Below are 8,148 nucleotides of genomic sequence, written 5' to 3' on the forward strand. Positions count from 1 at the left end.
AGATATTTTTTCACCAATTTGAAGAGAAATATCATATTGTTGAATCCACGCTACAATTTGATTTTACGATAGAAATCATCCATTTCCATTATATAGGTTTGTCTCCAAAAATATAATGCAAAAAAAAAAAGAGGAGGAACTTTAATAAAAAGCTCATGGTAATGTTCACTTTAATGAAAAACCACATTTTTACACTAAAAAATCAATCTTGGTACTATTCACTTTACCCTTTATTTTGTCATTTTCGTTAAAACTCAAAGTTTTCAAATATTTTTTCATTAGTTTTTCTAAAAAAAAGCTGAATAAAAATAGATTAGTCATTTGATTACGGTAATAATTTCAATTTTATATTTGAAATAATGTGTTCATTCCCTTGGTTATGTTTAATCGGTTCCCATTTTCACATTCTTTTTTATGTAGGATGATCTTTGAAAATGAGCTTAATATAATTCAAACGATTCATAACTCTTTTGAAATAATTTAAAATCTCAATTGAAACCTCACTTCATAGTCTCTAGAATGAACAGTTTATTGTGAAATATCCCTTTAATATGTAATTTAATCATAAAGAATGAAATTCACTATCCCAGAGAAAAATAATTATAAATAAACTTACAACTTTATTTTAAACAATATATATACTTTCTGCTTTTTTCATATTTATTTTTGTGCAATGTCTACTTTACCCCTCAATTTAACAGGAAAATAGACAGAGTTAACGAAACGGATTATTAGTTCAATTTGTGACATATTTCGAGAAATTTGAGCAATTATTATTATTGTTCAGAGATCAAAACTAAACTCGTGATATAATTCATAAACCGTTCCTATAATATAGTCCTAAAAGAAAATAAAAAACGTTTACCTGAGAAGTACTTAACAGCAGTACGTCAGTTCTTTTTGGTTGAAGCTGAACAATAAAATTACTAGGCACTATGCACTTAAAAAAGCATAACCAGATTTGAAATGTTTTTCTAAGGGGCATGGATTAAAATGTTTATTTCTTAACAATTTTTTTACCAAAAAAAATAGAAGAAGAAATTCATGACAATCTGTGTCTGTGTAGGCTTTCTATTGAACAAGCTGAATACAATAAATGCAGCAGCTGGCTCACGATTCTTCGCGTCCCATTAGGCCTCCCAAAAGAAAAGGTTAAAGAGTCAAATGTTTGATTAATTAATAAGAAATTACAACTAGATAACCATTAAACTATATTAAAGAGAAAACAATTAAAAGTTAAGTACACCAACCAAGAAGATAACGCGTACTTGTTACAATAAAAGGACAGTAATGCATAGTGTTTGAGTTGAATAAAAAAACAAACACTCAATTCCTTCTTAAGACAGTTGGATATGCATTAGCAATGTACAAAGTGACTCTTCAAAATCTGAAGGGACGACCTCCCCATGGCTTCACTGGTTTCTAACTTGCATATTCCTCTATGTTCCTCTGTGAATCTATACGTGCTGAAAACTTTTTGTACTTGACGATCCTAAAAATATTTTATGAGGCTATCTCATTTATCATCGTACGTTAGACACATACAACTCACGAAACTGTCTCATGTAGTTGTTTGTTTTTTTTCAAATGCACGGTATACTGCTGTCTCATGCATCCATTACACAAAAGAACCCAACCCTAGCTAGCTCTAAGGCGCGATGTTATACGCCCAATCGTCTTAACTGAATTTGGATAGGGCGGGATAAGTTTGGTGCCATTGATGTCGAAATTATTAGAAAGACGGGCCAAAGGTCCATTCCAACAACACTAATATTGTCCATAATTTGGCAATTACAACCTGTATAGCACAACAGACGTGATGTTTTCTTACAAAATGCCTCAATATTAATTAAAATGGAGTTACAATATTTAAACTCGTCTTTTCTCAGAAATACGGCCATGTGGGATATTTAAACATGCCCCCTCATGTGGGACCCAATTAGTGGGTCACACGTGAGTGATTCAAATATCAACAACCACGTGGAGTCAAGGAGATTCACCCTACACGCGAGGCCAAAGGACCCACCATCATGGTGCGGGGCCGAGGGGACCTACCCATTACGTGACAGTACATTACGTGCTCGCTCCTTGACTCTGATACCATGTCAAAATTTTCAGAAAGACGGGCCAAAGGCCCACTTCCAACAACACCGACATTGTCCCTAACTTGGTAATTACCACATGCACAATACAACAAGTGTGGGGTTTCATCACAAAAGGCTTCGGTATTAGTTGGAGTAAGGTTGAGATATTTAAACTCTTCTTTTCTTAAAGATACGATCGATGTAGGATATTTCAACATTGAAGGACACCTCGATCAAGTTGAAAATTTGGATTGTTAATACAGCTTGGACAACCACAAACTGTTGCGAGTTATATATTAGTTAAAGTGTAAATAGTAGTTTATTGTCCCACATTGGTGAAGTACATATGTAATACCAATTGTAACTCCTATATATACTCCACTTTGGAGATTAATGAATATATAAGAAATTCCCAAATATTGTCATATATATTTTTGGTATTTACCATGTTTAGTTTTGTTTATACCATACTTAGGGCCTCCGTATTTAGACCTCGTATAAATACTCGGGGGACTCAAATGTAATTATGTAGGGGTAAATATGTAATAAGTGAGGAGCCCTTAGTCTATAAAAGGGACTCCTCACCCTCACAAAAGAGAGGCCTCACATCCCCTAAACAGAGGCTATCTCAAACTCTCTCTTTCTCTGGGGGACCCCCCCTCACCCTTGTAACCCATACATACAGTTACAGAGAAACAATATCAACATCAGTGTGGACGTAGCCCAAACATTGGGGTGAACCACGATACATCTTGTGTTCTTTACCTTCTTGCAGATTCACAGTCGGATTTACATTGTTCCAAGACCCCTCCGGTTTTGTGCATCAACAAGTTTAATATGGTGTCAGAACAGTTCGCTCTTGGTGACCTGTGTGCTTTAATTTTGTGCCCACATTTTTCGTGATTTCCTTCGTGAAAAAAAAAGAAAGTGAATAGTGTCGCGCTACAGTACAACAATTTGCTATAGTGCATGAACAGTGGTTTGCTTATGAACAGTGATCCTCTACAGTGCTGTAAACAGTGATTGATACAGTGCCATGAATAGTCTTTGCTACAGTGTTCTGGTAAATTATTTTCATTCCACCTCGCTGATTTTGTGCATCAACATTTGGCGCCGTTTGTGGAAACGACACTTATTCCCACTCTCTTCAGCTTTGCCAAGCTGGTTTCCACCATTCGTACACTCTCTTTTGACCAGGCATCCCTCTCTAACATGGGGAGCGAAAGAAGCCATAGCACACAGAATGACACCCATTTTGTACCTAGTGCGAAGCAACGAAAGAATGAAGGAAAGAGGGTTGCTCTTCAAGCTAAAGTCGATGAGCTAGAAGCTCAGAACAAGAAGATAACAATGAAGAATGAGGTTCTCAAGGATCAGTATGAGAAGCTATTTGAGACGCTCCACGAAACTAGGCGTACTCAAACATGCGAGCTCGTTGCCCCTGTAGACATCAACCATCATCTGGGTGCCCCTCAACACGGAGGGTCACCTCCCTTCGACATGGGTATCCCTAATGAGGAGTGAGCTAATCATCAAAACATTGATCAACATGAGACTTATCTCAACCCAGATGCTTCGACCTGAAGTAGAAGAAGTGGAGGAAGACACCTCATTGCAGAAGGGTTGGAAAGATTGAAAACCGTTTATCGTGACTGCCGAGACTTCCTAAAGCAACGTCGAGAGAATCCCCTCCATATATGCTCGAAGATCAATGACCCAAGGATTTTTGAAAGACTCGGTCCCTTCCTACGACCCAGGCCAGCTGCCAATCTAGGGAAGGAACGACAGGTCCTAGATGAACATGAAGGTACGGGGGACTCTGAGGTATTCCGACAAACTCACCCTAGGAGTCAGTACGGCGAGTCCAAGGAAAAACCACACGCCCTTGCTCAAACTTTCCTACTTCCAAGAGGTAATGGAGACTTACGAAAGAAAATTCTAGTGGTACATGACTCCACTCAGGACCCCCTTGTCCTACAGCTCATTGAGAAAGTGAACAAGTTGAAGGCCGAACGTCAGGCCGAGATACCTGACTGGAACCAACCCAGGCCTGGCCCTCTTACAAGAAGGATTCTCGACACCCCCTACAAGAGAAGACAAAACAAAAACTTGGTTTACAACTCTATACTAGAAGGGAGGACCCAATTGAACACCTTAACCTCTTTGAGTCCACCATGGCATATCGGATGCACAATGACGAAGAGCAATGTCTTCTCTTCCCCTCCACCCTCTTTGGCGGAGCTCTAAACTGGTATTGCCGTCTTCCACCTGAGACAGTAGACTCATTTGAGGAATTGAGGAAACTGTTTGTCTTTCAACACATTTTCTAGACCGATCACTTGCATTCTGCAGATGACTTGTACACTATTCGCCAAAAGCCGGACGAGTCACTACGAGAGTATGCCGGTTGCTTCAGCCATGAGTATTCTCGCTACGCTGACGCAGATGACAAGACCGCCCTCAAGTCCTTCACGGCAGGCCTACGTGATTGTTTCTTTAAGTACATGATCAATGCCAACACTTGGAAGACTTACTCTGACGTGATGGCACAGGCTTACAACCATGCCTCACCCGAAGCAAGGACATACCAAAGGAACCCCCATATGGTTAACCCCTATCAACAAATGGGAAGTGGAAGTCAAGTTCTACCAAGTGAGGAGATATTGGCCATTCAGACACCCATTGCATCATCTCCTGCCTCATTTAGCTACTCGCTAAGTCACCAAACGTATCTGTCTCTTGTAACAGGAAGGATTTTTACTCTCAGCAAGCCCATTACAATAAGAGGGATAAAAGTTCGTATCAAGATAACCAGGGGTGAACGTACCGTCGACTATTATGACTATGGGGCCAAGCCTCACTCTTTCAAAGTGGAGGACTAGGTACTAAAGGAAATGCTATTATAAGAAGGCATACACATTACAAATGTTTTGACTCTCAACCGCTTGAGATCTTTTGTCACACAAGCCATTCGACAAATATTTAAAGAAGAGGGAATTCAGACAACTTCTTCTGAGTCTTTTGCGTTTCTAGCATTGGAACACTTGGTCTACGCTGACCTACCCTTATACTCCAACTCAGAGCTTCAACATGCGTACTTTGACATAAAGTATGTGATACTAAGTGTTACAACCAACATGGTTCACATATCAAAAGCATGGATCCCTTCATGCATAGCAAAACATTCATAAGCATCACTCATATCAATCAACATAAACATTATACATTCCAACACATTCATACATAAACATCATACATTCCAACACATCCATACATAAGCCAACTATGTTTCGAAAGGGTTCAACATACTTTGTGTCTTCGACACTTGCTACAATGTGCCTCGACACCTTGCCCTTATTCTTACCAACCAGGTGATGAAATGTGAAGAAGGAACTCATCTTCATGCTACTAACCAGGTGATGAAATGTACAACCCGAACTCTAATATCATTTGGCAACTTGCCACTCATGCCACCAACCAGGTGAAGAAAGAACTCATCTTCATGCCACCAACCAGGTGATGAAATGTAAAACCTGTACTCTCCTTTATGCCACCAACCAGGTGATGAAATGTACAACCCGTACTTTCCTTCATGCCACTAACCAGGTGATGAAATGTGATGAAATGTACAACCCGTACTCTCCTTCATGCCACCAACCAGGTGATGAAATGTACAACAAGTACTCTAATATCATTTAGCAACTTGCCACTTATGCCACCAACCAGGTGAAGACGGAACTCATCTTCATGCCACCAACTAGGTGATGAAATGTACAATCTGTACTCTCATTCATGCCACTAACCAGGTGATGAAATGTACAACCCGTACTCTAATATCATTTGGCAACTTGCCATTCATGCCACCAACCAGGTGAATAAGGAACTCATCCTCGTGCCACCAACCAGGTGATGAAATGTGATGAAAGGTGATGAAGGAACTCATATTCGTACCACTAACCAAGCGATGAAAGCAACTCACCATTCATTCCACCTACCAGAAGATGAGTGGTACAACTTGTGCATGTGAACTCCGAGCATTCACAAATAATAAAAAACCCTCAAGCTTGACAACTCAACTAGGGGAGCACTTATGCCCAACAAGAGTTATGGTCACCAACAAAGTCTTATTGCAAGCCAACAACAACTTCAGTGCATGGCATATGAAGATCAAGCTTTTCAGCCCTCTTACTTCTGCTTCAGACATTTCCCATCTGTAACAATGCAAACACTACAACTCGTAGAAAGCTTCACACTCTTGATCAAGACAGTGTGAAGCAAAACCAACTTATGGTGCTAACAAGAGCTTCATCAAAAGAGTTCAACCATAATTCTCAAAAGCTTCACACACTCTTGATCAAGACAGTGTGAAGCAAAACCAATTTATAGTGCCAACAAGAGCTTCATTAATGGAGGGCAGCCACAATTCTCAAAAGCTTCACACACTCTTGATCAAGACAGTGTGAAGCAAAACCAATTTATGGTGCCAACAAAAGCTTCATCAAAGGAGTTCAACCACAATTCTCAAAAGCTTCCCACACTCTTGATCAAGACAGTGTGAAGCAAAACCAATTTATGGTGCTAACAAGAGCTTCATCAATGGAGGGCAACCACAATTCTCAAAAGCTTCACACACTCTTGATCAAGACAGTGTGAAGCAAAACCAATTTATGGTGCCAACAAAAGCTTCATCAATGGAGGGCAACTACAATTCTTAAACCTTCGAGGCAAATTCAAGACTCTTCGAAGCAAATTCAATTTATATGGTTCATCTAAACGTTCGACTACTACAAGGTGTGGCTTGCATCACAATCTCTTGCTCAACAATGTAGAAGCAAAATTTGTATATATTGTCTCTCCCACATTTTCAAATTTCTAATTTTCCCAAAAAAAAAAAAAAAAACAAAAGAAAAAAAGAAAAAAAAGGAAATTGGGAAATTCAACAAAGCTTCATCAATGGAGGACAACTACAAATTCTCAAAAGCTTCACTCTATCTTGATCAAGATAGTGTGAAGGAAAATCAATTCGTGGTACCCAACAAAGCTTCACCACAAAAGCTTTTCCAACAAAAGCTTCATCAATGGAAGACAACTACAAATTCTCAAAAGCTTCACACTATCTTGATCAAAATAGTGTGAAGCAAAATCAATTCATGGTACCCAACAAAAGCTTTAACTCCAAAGCTTCACCTACAAAGCTTCAACTCCAAAGCTTCACCTACAAAAGCTTCACCCACAATAGCTTCACCTACAAAAGCTTCACCTATAAAAGCTTCACCTACCACAAAAGCTTCACCCATAAAAGCTTCACCCACCACAAAAGCTTCACTCATAAAAGCTTCACCCATAAAAGCTTCACCCACCACAAAAGCTTCACTCATAAAAGCTTCACCCATAAAAGCTTCACCCACCACAAAAACTTCACCTACAAAAGCTTCACCCACAATAGCTTCACCTACAAAAGCTTCACCCATAAAAGCTTCACCCATAAAAGTTTCACCAACAAAAGCTTCACCAACAAAAGCTTCACCCACCACAAAAGCTTCCCCCACCACAAAAGCTTCACCCACAAAAACTTCCCCCACCACAAAAGCTTCACCTACAAAAACTTCACCCATAAAAGCTTCACCCACCACAAAAGCTTCACCTACAAAAGCTTCACCCACAATAGCTTCACCTACAAAAGCTTCACCCACAAAAGCTTCCCCCACCACAAAAGCTTCCCCCACCACAAAAGCTTCACCAACAAAAGCTTCACCCACCACAAAAGCTTCACCTACAAAGCTTCAACACAAAGATAGTGTGAAGCAAAATCAATTTATGGTACCCAACAAAGTTTCAACCTCAAAGCTTCACCTATAAAGCTTAATATATATATATATATATATATATATATATATTTTCGGAAATTCAAAAATTCAAAAATTCAAAAAAAAAAAAAAGAAAAGAAAGAAGCATAGGCCTCCTCTTCTTTGGGCCTAATAACTTTCATAACAAATATATATGAAGGAGGAGTTTTGGGCTACCACTTAGAAAGGAAAATGGTGAAGTTTTGTTACTTTAGAAA

Source organism: Malus domestica, chromosome 12 (assembly GCF_042453785.1).
Source record: "Malus domestica chromosome 12, GDT2T_hap1".
Lineage (NCBI taxonomy): Eukaryota > Viridiplantae > Streptophyta > Magnoliopsida > Rosales > Rosaceae > Malus > Malus domestica.